Consider the following 15,872-nt stretch of genomic DNA (forward strand, 5'->3'; position numbering starts at 1 on the left):
ATTTACAGTGGTGTCACCGGGTGATTATGTATATACAAGGTGCTTGGGGAAGGTGTCCGGGGCTCCAGGGGGGAAGGGTCCAAAACCACACTCTGCTCTTTCAGCCAACAGTCCCACTCTTTTCCCACTCCAGTCGCTCCTCTCGCTCACTCGGGGGTACAGGGACGGGTCCGGGGGGAATCTACGCACACACACAGAAAATCCAATTAGCACTAGATCACAAGGAAACTCACAGACTTAGGCAGATTGCTGAGGCACTAACGCGGATGACTCAACGTTCCAGCGACGAGTAGTGTAGGTCTGCCATCTTAAAAAGCCCTTCTGATAGTGGTAACCAGCGCCAGGTGTGATGATGAGCACAGGTGTGACCTGAGAAAGAGGGAGAGAGAGAGAGAGAGCACAAGGACACATGTTGCCCAACACGGAATCAGCCGGTGAGGGACCGTGACCGTGACAACTTTAGTTTGTTTATGTTTACACAGCTGAAGGACATCAGGGTGAGGAGGGCAGTCTTAAGCTCTGACTCCTGATTATTCACAGTGTGCAAGATAGGTTGTCATTATGATGTACCCCAATGAAAGTGATCCTTCTTCATAGACCTGAAGTCGGTCTTAACCACAAATACTTCTACTTAGTTCTCACATATCATGATGATATTTAAATATGTCCACCTCCACTGAAATCAAAGCTCAGTGTGAACGCACCTTCCTTTGATTGCTGACACTCACACTGATACCAACAGTGATAGGTTTACTCCAAATAAGTGTTTTCTATTTATGTAGAGACACAGAATGACAGTAAATTTGATTTGATTTCTTTCTGGGATCATGTCTGCACAAGACGTCAGAGAAGGCTTTGTGAAGTGAAGCAGTGTCTCCTGAACCTGTTGGTTAGTGAGAAATTTCATGGCAGTTCAAAGGAGTTGAATGAAGCAAGAAAGTAAAAACAAAAATGACTGTTCCCATTTCCTCTGAGTGGACTTCAGAGGAAATCAGAAGAGGAAAGAAAAAGGGAAAAGACACACGAAAGAGGCTTCACTTTTCACATCAGTCTCTTTGTCAAGAACTCGTAGGATGTTGTTAAATCAACTCGGCTGCTGCTTCTGCTCAGCTCCTCCCACCTGTGCTGCTTCAGGTGGAGTCCCGCTTCACTCACTTGTCCGTGTTTAGTCTCCAGGTGTGGAGTGGAGCTTGTTGTTGGTGTGTGTGTTTGAAGACACTGTAAGTTTGTTTGTTTCCTCCTTTAAAAATTTGACTGTTTCTGCTGTGTGATGTTTGGACCCGATGTTCAGCTCTTATTTCAGGACAAACTTTGATCACTATTGTGTTTGAAGACACATGATTATAGATTATTGATGAACTGAATCCACTCAGGTTAACAGTTAGTATCTCTGCACTGAAACATTTGTTACTGTGATAAATGGTTTAAATGAATATGTGTGAGACTTTAGACACTGATCATTAACCTGATGAAACAATGATCGTTACTTTAACTGGAAACAATCAGATAAAATCAGTCTCTTGTTAAGAAGTCGATATTCGGGTTTTACTGGAGTGACGGTAAAATAAAAAGAAGCAGAGAAGCTCCAGCTCAGTTCAGGGTCAGTGTATGCAAAGAAAATAGAGAAGAATAGATGAAAATATCTTTCACAAACGCATGAACATTTTCAGCATGTTTAAAATCCTGTACCTGATAATAATATCTACATAAGGAAAGTTATTGTACATTAATATTTCGAGGTTGCATTTGGACAGAAGAGGCTTGAACTTTGAGAGTCATGTCAACTTTCTTAGCACAGTGTTCACATGAGCATCGAGCCTTAGAGAAGGATTCCAACCAGATATTATGTCAAAGCGTGTAACAGACAGTGTGTACGTGTGTGTGTGTGTGTGTGTGTGTGTGTGTGTGTGTGTGTGTGTGTGTGTGTGTGTGTGTGTGTGTGTGTGTGTGTGTGTGTGGGCCACACCTTCATGTGTTCACTCCAAAAATATGCCGTCTGACTGCTCAGACTGAGTCAGAGTAAAGTTCACATGATGCGTTAGGGTGGTTACTCAAAAACAAAGTAATGTATTACACATTACTGGATGTTTTTTCTTAAAAGTAATCCAGTACGTTACTTAATTATTCACTGGAGTAAGTCATTTGCTCCAGTACCTGTTACAGTATTTTCACACATTTCCATAAAATGACATGAAACTTTTACAGCCTGTCAGTTTCAATATGAATCTGAGGTCTATGAACCAGCTGATTTTAGACATTTTTAGATCTGGGCTCAAAAGCAGAGGTGAGTCTTTTCAGTGGTGGTTACTAATATTTGGTGTGCCCTTTCACATAAGAGTTCCCTAATCTGACAATATCTTAGAAAACTACTTCTCATAGTGAACTGATTTAGTGCTGGAGGTACTAACAACTTCCCTTAACAGGAAGAAACCTCCAGCAGAACCAGGCTCAGGGAGCCATGGCCATCTGCTGAGACCAGCTGGGGTGAGAGAAGGAAGCCCAAGGTAAAACTGTCAGGCACACCAAGAGTACCTATAATACCATCAGAAGTAATAGACTTTATTACTGTCACGGCGGGGTGCGCCGGTGTGTAATGGAAACAGGACCCAAAAGCAGATGAGGACGAGGAGTTGAAGTTTGAACAGAAAAGTGATCCTTTATTAGATGACGGCAGAAGTAAACCAGGAAACCAAAGTAAACTGACAAGACACTAAGAAACAAAATACTAAACGGTACTGAGACCAAAACCTAAACTATGACTGTGGTGGAAAATAACAAGCAAATCCATGACTAAGACTAATAATACATAACAGACGAAAACCGTAACTAAGACTGAGGTCAAATAAACAGACGAACCGACAATGACAAGCAGAAAACAGAAGACTTAAATACACACATGAGGTGATCAGTGGAAGTGGAGACACATGGGGGAACAGCTGACAGACATAACCCTAATGACAGGAACAAGAAAGGAAAGCTAACTATAATGAACAAGGAACACAAGACACTGTCAAAATAAAACAGGAACACTAAAACTAAGCATGGCAACACAAACTTAACAGACCTAAATACATGATGATAAATACCAAAACCCCAAAACATAGAAAACCAAGGAACAATAAACAATAACAACCCAAACTAAAGACAGATAGGAAATAACACAAAAACTAATAACATATCAAAAAATAAGAAACATACAAAGAAAACTGTGACAATTACTAGACCATCATTCATCTGCAGACATGACAAAGTTCTTCAGATTAGAATTAAATGAATTCAGGGACACAGACATAACTAAATGTTACCAAAACTATATTGTAAACTGCAGCAGTTTCTGTAATATCCCTATAATGTTTATGCCATGAACACAGGTGAGAAGTAGTGATCCTGAGCTGGTCCTTAAAATTAGCATTAGTTCTCCTCTTTTTTCCATCATGTTCGTGAGAAGCAAAAATGTTTTTTAAGTTTGGTGTTTACTGCCAAGGAAACGTTCTTCATGGAAGTTTAAACTAGAAAAACTAGAAACTGCATGCAGCATAGTTTCAGTTTGCAGCATAGCTGATCTCTCTCAAGTATCAACAGCAAAACGTGTTATTTAACAGAGCTGCATCAAGAGTAACACACATCCATTTATTTGATTTATATGTTAATTCAGATTATGCATCAGATTTACTTTATGTCAAGTAAATGAAAAATTCTCACTTCCTGTTCTGATCTATCAGCTCCATCAGTTTCTGTGCCTCCTCCATCATCAACTGTCAGCCGAGGAATGTTTACTGAACACAATTCCTCATGTCTGAGTGTGTAATAGTATGTGTGTGACTGATTACTTACCAGGTTATTAATGTTTTACTCTGTTCATCCTTTTTTAAACGCATTTGTCTATTTTGCTGAATAAATCTGATTCCTTCTTAAATGAAAACATGAAAAGCCAGGATCAGTCTGCTTCCTGCTCTGTAGGTCTTCACCTCTGCTGACCATGACCAGACTGACTTAGACCTGATCTCCTGGACACAATAATCTGATCCTGTTAAAGTGGTTCAGATCTTTACACCTGAGAATTTCCAACTAACTTACAAGAGGCTGAGTTCACTGCATGTTTGATATATAAGGACTCTGACTCTGATATCAGATTATGAGAACTTATTTATGTTCATTTGTGATTATTTTTGCTTCTCATTGTGTCTTGTGTGGCGATGTTAACCTTTACATGAGCATACCTGCTCTAAAAGGACAATGTTTTTTACAGACTAATGAACTGATGACTGAGCAGAGACTGAGGGTTTAAAGAGTCTCTGATCTTATCCATGGAATAAAATGTCTCAAAGGGACAAAACGGTGGACAACATTTCTGAATAGTTAATGTCTTTTATTTTAAGCAAATCTAAAAGGTTTAGGTTTTGCAACTTACATATTCTTTAATTATGGAGGAAAAGGTATGAATGTTTGAGGCTTATACAATAAGCTTAATGTGCTTAACACAGTCTTTTGTTACGTTTCGTCTCGATTAGTGAATTTTTAAGTAGAATAAGCTAGGAGTCTGTTGCTCATCCACAGTTGGTACAAAACACTGCTGCTTAATTTTTATCTGGTGCAAGCAAAGAACACCTTACTTCAGTGTCAGCTTACCTTCAAAAATTTTGTTTGTTTCTGAATCCATGTTAAGATCCTTTCATTTGTCTCTAAGTCTGTTCATGGTTGTACCCTATTTTATCTGTGGGAGCTCATGTACCTTTGTATCTCTCAGGTCAGCAGTCCAGATGTTTTTGCTTGTTCCAAAGACTCAATGTAAGGTCAGAGCCTTCAGAGCTGCAGCTCCAAAATTGTGGAATGATTTTCCGTTGATGTCTGGCTACTTCACTTACTGTTATTAAATCTAATTTAAAAACACATTTACTCCTCACCTTTAACCCAGTGTTTCACTATAATATAGTCAAATAAACCATGTCTGCCTGATCGGGACTACAAACACTGTAAAAAAACAAAACTTTTTTATGATTTTTTTAATGGCACCATGGAAACAAGTTTATATCTCTCTATGTTCATTTTGGGAGGTTCACAGTATATAACAGTAATGTAACAGTTTAATGTTATTTCTGCACAACTGCTTGAACACAAAAGCTGAGAATCTGCTCTTTCAAAACTGCATTACTGTGTAAAATTATATATTAACTGAACTGAATTAAATAAAGTAAAAAAAATTAAAAGTTGTTTATGGCAGTAAAAACTTCACCGTTATGCACTTGAGAAAAGTCATGTGAAACTTAGACTGGAAAGTTTGCTGTGTGCTGCATTCAGGAGCAGCATGGAAACGTCCACGTTTACAGCTGTTCTTCAGACCTTAGGAACTGTTTAGACCACTTTGAATGTCGCCCATTAAAAGTATGTTCTTTTACCAAGTTATCCTGAGATAATAAATCAGAGTCATTTTCAGGAGACTTTATTGATAATTATGAATTTGTAGAAAGACACAAAGTCATGCCATTTTGTGATGACAGATTAAACTTGTCTAATTTCACTTTCTTCATCTTAGTGGGTTCATTTTATTAACAAAGTAAAACAGAAACTCATCTAAAAATCTACCTCCTCCCACTTGTCCACCTTCAGGTGGAGTCCCGCATCCTTCCAGGTAGAAGCAACACCCAACAATACACTTACTCTGACTCAGTCTGAGCAGTCAGACGACATATTTTAGGAGTGAACAAATGAAAGTTTTAGTGCGGAAACACACAGAGATCAGTCTGATCTGATTGATTTCAATCCAGAGTCATTTTCCTGCCTCCATCAGTGTATGGAGGAGGTGGAGAGGAAATGCTGGTCCACAGTAATGCTGTCAAACTGTCTGGTGATATGCATCAACAGCTGTTCGGTATCCGGGTTGAGGGAGGCCAGGGAGCTGAACTATTTATTATAGATATATAATAAAGACAAGTTGTGTGAAGTGCTTTGAGAGGTCAAGTAGAGTAACAAAGCTCTGTATAAGAAACAGTCCATTTATAATGTTGAGAAGAAGGAAGTACTATAAATTAAAAAAAATCTTAATGAGCATATTTTCAAAATGTTTTAAAGAAGCTGTTGTATAAAATCCTGATCATTTGTACTACAATAATTTATATTTCTGGATAATAATGCTTAATAACAGTTATCAATATCTTAATTTGAGCTAAAGTGCAGATGTCGGTGTCTGTATCTCAGTGTGAAACAGGAAAGCAAACAGTTTAGAACAAAGACATATTTGTTGAAATGTATCAAAGTCAAAGTCAACTTTATTGTCAATTCTGCCACATGTACAGGACATACAGAGAATAGAAACTACGTTACTCTCAATCCCTAGATAAAATAGCAAATGAACATTTAAATATGAGAGTGATTAAAAATGCAAGTAAAATAATTAAAAAGTAAAAATTTAAATAAATAAATACAATACAATTTTACATATTACAAGAAAGCTATACAATATACAATAGAATGGGTAAATGACATTGAGTGTAAACCAGGCAGAGTAGTGCCTGAGATTTGGTAATGTACGGTAAGAGATAGTGTAACAACAAAGTCTTATGAGGTAATGGCAGTCCAATGCTCCACAAAGGACTGGTAACTGGTGCAGGCCAGTGAGTGAGTCAGAGTGTGTGTGTGTGTGTGTGTGTGTGTGTGTGTGTGTGTGTGTGTGTGTGTGTGTGTGACAGAGTTCAGTGAGACCGTGGAGGAGAGAGGGTAGAGGGGGCAGAATCGGGAGGGAGTTAAGCTTCCTGACAGCCTGATGGATGAAGCTGTCCTTCAGCCTGCTGGTCCTGGCCTGGAGACTCCGCAGTCTCCTCCCTGACGGCAGCAGCTTGAAGAAGCTTTGCATTGGGTGCGTGGGATCAGCCACTATGCAAAGGGCTTTTTTAGTGAGACGGGTGCTGTAAATGTCCTGGAGGGAGGGGAGAGAGACACCAATGATCCTCTCTGCAGCTCTCACTATGCGTTGGAGGGTTCTATGACAGGACGCATTGCAGGCTCCAAACCACACAGTGATGCAGCTCGACAGGATGCTCTCGATGGTGCCTCTGTAGAAAGTGTACATGATGGGGGCTGGTGCTCCTGCTCTTCTTAGTTTGCGGAGAAAGAAGAGACGCTGCTGTGATTTCTTGGCCAGTGCTGTGGTGTTGTACGTCCAGGAGAGATCCTCTGTGATGTGCACACCCAAGAACTTGGTGCTGCTCACTCTCTCCACAGACGCTCCGTCAATGGTCAGAGGAGCATGTTGGGTGTGCATTCTCCTGAAGTCCACAACAATCTCCTTCGTCTTCTCCACATTCAGAGAGAGATTGTTGTCAGCACACCACGTGGCCAGGCGTCTCACCTCACTTCTGTAGTCGGTCTCATCCCTGTTGCTAATGAGACCCACCACCATTGTGTCGTCCGCAAACTTGATGAAGAGGTTGGAGCTGTATGATGGAGTGCAGTCATGGGTCAGCAGAGTGAAGAGGAGGGGGCTCAGCACACATCCCTGCGGGGCCCCCGTGTTTAAAATGATGGTGCTGGATGTATTACTGCCAACCCGTACTGCTTGAGGTCTTCCGGTGAGGAAATCCAACAGCCAGTTGCACAGTGAGGTGTTGAGCCCCAGCTGGACCAGTTTTTGAGTGAGCTGTTGGGGGATTATGGTGTTGAATGCTGAACTGAAGTCTATGAACAGCATTCGAACATATGAGTCTTTTTTGTCCAGGTGTGTGAGTGCCGAGTGGAGTGCAGCCTGGATGAGTGATATGTTGAAGATGTCTGTGAAGACATCAGTGAGTTCCACTGCACAGTCTCTCAGTACACGACCAGGAATGTTGTCAGGACCCGGAGCTTTACGTGCATTGATCCTGCTGAGGGATCTCCTCACGCTGTCCGGGGACAGAGTCATCACCTGGTCACCAGGAGGGGGTGGGGTCTTCTGTGCAGTGGTGCTGTTTTGGACTTCAAAGCGAGCAAAGAAAGTGTTCAGCTCGTTCAGCAGGGGGATAGTGCTATCACAGGTCTGTGGTGGGGGCTTGTAATCTGTGATGGTCTGAATGCCCCGCCACAGGCTCCGTGAGTCTCTGCTGTCTTTGAAGTGATGAGATATTTTCCTGGAGTACTGTCTCTTAGCCTCTCTGATGCCACGGGAAAGGTTGGCCCTAGCTGTCCTCAGGCTTGCCTCGTCTCCATCTCTGAAGGCAACATTCCGAGCTTTCAGCAGCCTGTAGACCTCTCCTGTCATCCATGGTTTTTGATTGGCCCGGACAGTTATGGTTTTCGTGACTGTTACATCCTCAATACACTTGTTGATGTAGGCAGTAACAGTCTCTGCGTACTCCTGGAGGTCAGTGGTGTTGTTATAGGTGGCAGCCTGCTTAAACATGTTCCAGTCTGTGGTGTTGAAGCAGTCCTGTAAAGCCTCTGAAGACCCTTCTGGCCACACTTTTATCTGCTTACGAACCAGTTTGGTAACTTTAACGAGCGGTCTGTAGGCAGGCATTAGCATGACAGTGATATGGTCTGAGGCGCCAAGGTGGGGGAGGGGAAAAGCTTTGTAAGCTCCTCTCTGGGTGGTGTAAACAAAGTCCAGTGTGTTGTTTCCCCTTGTTGGAAAGTCAATGTGTTGTTGTATTTTTGGAAACACGCACTTTAAGTCTGCATGATTGAAATCCCCAGCCAGGATGAGAAAAGAATCAGGATGGGCTGTCTGCTGTTCACTGATGTGCTGGTACAGTTCATTCAGTGCCTCGCTCCTGTTGTTGACATTGGAGGAGGGAGGGATGTACACAGCGCACAGTAGTATGGCTGTATATTCCCTCGGTAGATAGAATGGCCGGCACTTAATAACCATGAACTCCAGCACTGGTGAACAGTGTTTGCAGACCGCAACAGCATCGCGGCACCAGGCATCATTGATGTAAACACAAAGTCCTCCCCCGCGGGTCTTACCTGCCGCGACGATAAGAGCCGGCTCTTTGACGTGAACAACGAGAGCCGGCTCGTGGGGTTTTTTTTTTCTTTCTCTCACCTTCTGTCTCGCACTTTTTTCCGCTTCACTCTGCACGCGAGCCTTGTGCTTTACGCTGGGCAGAGGGGGGAGGGGCGGTAGTTACACTCAGTAGCACAGGAACAGAGCCAGAGGGAGAGAGCGAGAAAGAGAGCCAGGGACAATAACTTCACATTAGAAAGGTATAGTAATCATCCACAACTATTTTCGGTTGCAGATGATAAAGGATTCAGAAAGTGCGGATTCATGCGGGCCCATATGACAGAGAATGTGCATCTTCTTTTTGTTTTCATATTATAATTTATATTTAATTGTGGTTTGCAGTGTTTTGTGTTGTTTTCACTTTAAATTTGTAAAAGGAAACAGCTGAAAATTTAACTAGTAAAAGTTGAAATGTGAATAGTTGATTTTTGTATTATATGATTTATTTATTACATTTTATGTGGCGTGAATAAATAAAAGTATATTTATAGTGGTCCCTAGAGACAAAGCACATACAAACTTCAAATCACATACGAACTCTGAAGCATGTACAAACTCCAAAACACGTAAAAACACGTACAAACTCCAAAACACGTACAAACTCCAAAACACGTACAAACTCCAAAACACGTAAAAACTCCAAAACACGTAAAAACACGTACAAACTCCGAAGCACGTAAAAACTCCAAAACACGTAAAAACACGTACAAACTCCGAAGCACGTAAAAACTCAGAAGCACATAAAAACTCAAAACACATACAAAAGACAACAGAAGTGCTTCAGGATGTTGGGCGCAGTGTTGAGCTTTTGTTATCTTGTGGCTACACAAGCCAGCAAGTACCAATGACCGGATTTGGTGTGTGATAGTAACAGGCAGATGAACTTTTTTTTAAATTATTTGAATATATTTGAGTGTCTGTGTATAAATACACAAACAATACACACATGCTTTCAATTGTGTAATTTAACCCTTTACAGCCGATCGGAGCGGGAACGCTCTGTTTTGCGTAACTATTTTTAAATCCCAGTAGCACTGCAACCACGTAAGCTAGCGCAAAAATTTTTTTTGCATATGAAACCGGAGGAGTTGTACTTACATCATATGCCATCAGCTTGTCCTAGGTCACAGTTTCCTTCCACATAAAGCTTTGCAAAAACTGCATAAAAAGCGCTTGCAGGAACAAAAACATAATATTCCAGAAACACGCTTTGCCGGTCCGATCAGCTGTTCATAACACTTCCTACGTTGGAATAGACGTCAGCGCGAACTTTTGCATTTCCGCCATTACCTGCCCGAAACCGGAAGTGACGTCATTTTCACGGAAATGTAGTCTTTTTTATGATCAGGGCCTCAGGGCCTATACTGCTCTTTTTAAAAGTTATGTTTGACTTTATGACTTTCTGTGTCGTTTCTGGGATGCTTAGGACTCATATTGCACTGCTGGAAATAGTTTATTTTGATGCATATGCTGCTTTTTTGCAAATTTGCAGTATAATATTTATTTTCGTTTTTCCTGCAGTATATAAAATTGGTGTATTTCAAAAATAAAACTATGAAGACACTCAAAATAAATTTCCTGTGGTGGGAAACTATTTTGTGCAACTTTTTTGTATTTACAGTTTTGAGGGATAAGCCTCTTAAATTTCTCTAACTACAAATATATGTTAAAAAAATCAAAAACGCTGTCTATCTTGCGTAGTAACTATTGATATTTATGACTAGGTAGTTTATTGTGATAGTGCTTTTTTTTTTTCTTCTATTTATTATGTTGCTCTTTGTTGTTTGCTGTCTCCTCTGTTTGTTTGTTTTTTCTTTCTCCATACAGGTGACCCAGGAGTTTGGTTTTTTTTTTGTTGTTGTTTGTTGTTTTTTTTCTCTCTTCCCCCCTTCTCACCGTCTCTTCTCCCCTTTAGTTTTCTTTCTTTCTCTCCCCCTCTTTCTTTCATTCTTTCCCCCTGTCCTATTTTAAAAAAAAAAAAAAAAAAAAAAAAAAATGACAAAGGATGAACTGAAGCTCCGCCATCACGTGATGTCACATGCTGCTGTTTCTGATGTCACTTAAAAAAAAAAAAAAAAAAAAATCAAAGACGATTTTCAATTTTTTTGTAGTTTATTGCACTTTTTTGCAATTTATGTAATTACTATGCACTTAATGAATACATATTATTAAAATCTGGGCTATAATGGTTGTATTGATGTATAGCAACTTGAAATGCTCCCAAAAATGGCTCCACAGCAGGTAAAAATATAATATAAGCTCTGGCGGACTTGGTTCTATGGTAGGTCTTAAAGGGTTAAGTGATCTAGTAGCTCTGCTTTGGAAGTTCAGTTCATGCTAGAAATGTGTTTTGGAGTTTGTATGTGTTATGTCTCTAGGGGCCACCGCATATATTTATATATAAACATATATAAATAAAACCACTTTTTTTACGTTAGTAATTCCTTTTGTGCATAATTTTATATTATATTGTGAATAATAAATTAATTAAAGCAACAAAACAACCTGAAGAGCCGGTTCGGAGCCGAAAGAGCCGGCTCTTTTTAGTGAGCCGAGCCGAAAGAGCCGGATCTCTAAAAAGAGCCGGAAATCCCATCACTAGAGTGAAACTTCCAGTCACAGTGAATCTGTGTCACAACAAATGCATCGTGTGTGCTTCATGGCTCCATCTAGTGGACTGATATTAGAAGTAGCGCAGCTGATGGCAGCTTACTCTGCCTCACACTGCTGTCTGACTGCATTCAGCTGACACTGAGATGAAGCAGCTGATACTTGGACAGCACACGATGGAACGGAGGATTTTAGTTGATGTGCACATGAATGATTTTTGTTTCTTCTGCAGGTGAAGGTAGAAAGTGTGTGTGAGCTGAATTGAGCAGCATGGATCAGTGTGAGGACAGAGAGGAGGGAGCCCCTCCCTCTAAAAGCACTCTGTGTGGGGAACATGAGAGCCAGACCAAAGCTCAGAGGTGAGATGACCATCTCTAACTGTCCATGACTCTTCTCCATGTCACAGCTCAGCACTCACATCACTGCTCCATCATTATTCACAGGAACCAGCCTGGACCTCCACCCAGCTCTGTGTCCTTAGAGAGTCACGCATCTAAACAGGCAGAGCCTCTGTTTGCTACAGAGAGGTGAGCTGTTAGTAATATGAATTCTTTGATTTAACTTATTGATGTTGTTGGTTATAAATTGCAAACATGTCATTCCGTCAATCCCATTCAAACTGTCTCTTTAAAACAAACGTTTGGTTTCTAAACAACCGAAAATCCACTCCAGCAAACAGGAAGTGAAACCCGTAAAAACATTTTGCTCTGACATGATATATAGCAGAAAGTAACACACTCAAAAACGTGCGATTGCCTCTATCTACCTAAAGAGAGGGAGAGGATATATATAATAGCTATAGATATAAATAAATAAATAAATAAAATGAGAAAGCTGCAGAGACTTGTTAATATTGGAAATGGTAACAACATAGAGGAGTTGGCTGATATCCAGAAATCCTACCATTGGCTGGACAAAGCTGGACTGAAAGACAGCACAGAGGCACTAATCATGGCAGCACAAGAACAAGCTCTGAGTACAAGATCCATAGAGGCTGGGGTCTATCACACCAGGCAAGACCCCAGGTGCCGGCTGTGTAAAGGTGCCGCTGAGACAATCCAGCATATAACAGCAGGGTGCAAGATGCATCAAGTGGCCGGCATAGTATACAGAATATATATATATATATATATATATATATATAAACACCCAGCACGCCCCTGTGGGCGGTTTATCCTTCAAGCTCGGGTCCTCTACCAGAGGCCTGGGAGCTTGAGGGTCCTGCGCAGTGTCTTAGCTGTTCCCAGGACTGCGCTCTTCTGGACAGAGATCTCCGATGTTATTCCTGGGATCTGCTGGAGCCAATCGCCTAGCTTGGGAGTCACTACACCTAGTGCTCCGATTACCACCGTTACCGTCACCCTCCACATCTTCTCGAGATCTTCTCTGAGCCCCTTGGTATTTCTCCAGCTTCTCGTGTTCCTTCTTTCTGATGTTGCTGTCATTCGGGACCGCTACATCGATCACTACGGCCGTCTTCTCATGTTTATCTACCACCATTATGTCCGGTTGGTTAGCCACCACCATTTTGTCCGTCTGTATCTGGAAGTCCCACAGGATCTTAGCTCAGTCATTCTCCACCACCCTTGGGGGCGTCTCCCATTTTGACCTCGGGACTTCCAGGTTATACTCGGCACAGATGTTCCTGTACACTATGCCGGCCACTTGGTTATGGCGTTCCATGTATGCCTTGCCTGCTAGCATCTTGCACCCTGCTGTTATGTGCTGGATTGTCTCTGGGGCATCTTTACACAGCCTGCACCTAGGGTCTTGCCTGGTGTGATAGACCCCAGCCTCAATGGATCTTGTACTCAGAGCTTGTTCTTGTGCTGCCATGATTAGTGCCTCTGTGCTCTCTTTCAGTCCAGCTTTGTCCAGCCAGACCCTGTTCAGGGAGGTCGCTGTGGTCTGCCCTCAGATCCACTTTCTGCAACTCCGTTAGTTGGCTAACCTCCCTCCGTGCTACTTTGATCTTGCCCTCTAGCCTCCTTCTCCATGGAGGGTACTGCCCCTTGTGGCTGTTCAACTTGTAGCCAAGCATCTCACTGATCACTGCTACCGTATTGTAGATCAGCTTGTTAGTGTCGGTAATCGTGGTTGTAGGTATTGTCCGTAGTGCTGCATTAACATCATCTAGCAGACCTTCTGAGGGTACTTCACGTAATCTTGGTAACCGGCTACGGGGATCCAGGTTTCAAGCTTGGCCATTATCCTATTTTTCAGGTCAGTTCCTCTCGCACTCAACGATCCTTCTCCTATCGCACTTGGGGCTATGTACCCAATCTCGGGTGGGGGTGATGATATCTCCCCCCTGACCTGGCGTCCTGACTCCTCCTTGCCGTAGCATTTGTGTTGTACCTCGTCAATCTCTAGCTGTGAGAGCAGTCCCTTCTTTCGAATGTTGGAACACTGAGCTACTAGTTGTTTCGCCGTCATTGTGGATGTTGGGTATCGAAGAATCCATAGGTCCCTCATCCTATTCATGAGGGTGAGGGACTCACCCCTTCCGCCGGGGTTACTTGCGTAGTAGCATTCCAACAATGCCCTGTTTTCGTCTCTTGCCCACCGATGCCTTCTTGTTCCAGTAGCCCACTTTTCGTCAGGGTGCCCTGGTTCCTCAACACCTGACGCGGACCTTGTTGATCCGGGCGACGTCCGAGCTGGCATGCCTTCATATTTATCTGTCTCGCTCATGTCTGCAGTTGGCTTGCTTAGCATAGGGGGTCTAGCCTTATGACCCTTACTGGATACAGATGCCCCAGGCAGGAATCGAACTTGCGATCCTCTGTTCCAAAGGCGTGTAGTCTAACCAGCAGGCTGCATTTCATGCTGTAAGGTTTTGCTGTATTTAATTCTTCATGACTCCTCCACAGAGAGGGCCAACCGAGCTCATCAGAGATTCCCAGTAGTCAGCTTCAAGCACAACTGGACATATTTCAGGTATGTACATGTACAACATCTACTTTTACATAAATTTTGCTCACAGCTATCTCCATGCTGGGTTCTGGCTCAGAAGGTAGAGCTTTCTGTTGAACAGAATTTTGTGGTCAGATTTGTGTCTCCACTAAACTGCAAATATCGGCAAATCTCAAGCATGTCTCAGTATTTCAGAAAGAAAAGCAAACCATACGCTTTGGCAGCTGGGCAGGCCCAAAAAGAAAAATAAATGGAATAAAATTCCGTTTTATTTAGAAGCGCCTTTCAAGATCGAGTACACATTACAAGCAATTAGGTAACAAAATTACAGTATGGCCAATAACACTTGAAATGTCACAGTCCTGGGTCTGTGTCCCAGCGTTTTCTATTTTTTATTGTTAATCTTTGATTTCTTGATGTCTTTGTTTGTTCCTAGGTTTGGTTCTGTGGTTATATAAAGTCCCTTGAGGCGACTTTTGGTTTAATTTCGCACTATATAAATAAAATTGAATTGAATTGTCAGTATCGGGCCTGTGTTTTCCATGTGTCCCTTTTAGTTCTGTGTCTAATCTGTGTCTTGTGAATTGTTTCTTGTTTCCTGTTTTACTTTGACAGTTCATGTCTGATGTCAGTGTAATCAGTTTTGCTTCCCCTGTGTCATCTTGTCAATTACTCCCAGCTGTGTTCCCCACCTGTTTGTAATCTCCCTGTGTTCTTCTGTTTGTATTTAAGTCATGTCTACTCGTGTATTAGTTGCTGCTCGTTTTTCTGAGGATCATGAGTATGGGAAGTGTGGTGGGGGAGTAAAACCTACATGCTTTCTGGGGATGTGAAGTATTGAGGCAGCAGACGGTTATTCTTTTTTTTTTTTTCTTTTTGCGCCTGTCACGTTTGGTGCTTTTGCCATCAGAATTATTGTCTAAAGGCGAGGAAAGATGCCCAACGGATTTCCTTGACTAAATTGACCATCCCAGTCTTGCCGTAATGGTCTATTTGATTCACCTTTTATTGTTTATTTTATTTATTTTTTTATTTTCACTTGCTAGGTATGGGACAGACTTGAATGAGGAAAAAGAAAAGGGAGAAAGGAAGAGGGGAAACAAACAGCGGAGAAGAGGGACAGGGATAAAGGGCAAAAAAACAAAAACCAACTAAATAAGCAGACAAAAAAATACATATATCAATCACCTGGATCACCTGTTGAGAAAGAAAAAGAAAACAAGCAGAAGAAAACGAGAACAATACAATAAACAACATCACGATGATATATTGGAATATAACAGTAAATACTAAATATGAAACATTATTGTGCAGCACATAAGATCGACAGCACACAGTGTGCTTTGAGGTAGGAGCCAAAAAGGGTGCA

At 41.8% G+C, this 15,872-nt stretch overlaps 1 long non-coding RNA gene across 1 annotated transcript; it reads left to right on the top strand.

Moving 5' to 3' along the window:
- The first annotated feature begins 1,162 nt into the window (after nucleotides 1-1,162).
- LOC145425943 (uncharacterized) lies at nucleotides 1,163-15,650 on the top strand. The gene is made up of 5 exons (XR_013906709.1): nucleotides 1,163-1,220; nucleotides 11,820-11,946; nucleotides 12,031-12,114; nucleotides 14,461-14,527; nucleotides 15,550-15,650. It is a non-coding gene; the product is annotated as an uncharacterized LOC145425943 (long non-coding RNA).
- The last annotated feature ends 222 nt before the right edge of the window (nucleotides 15,651-15,872 follow it).

Source organism: Astatotilapia calliptera, chromosome 3 (genome assembly GCF_964374335.1).
Source record: "Astatotilapia calliptera chromosome 3, fAstCal68.1, whole genome shotgun sequence".
Classification (NCBI taxonomy): Eukaryota; Metazoa; Chordata; class Actinopteri; order Cichliformes; family Cichlidae; genus Astatotilapia; species Astatotilapia calliptera.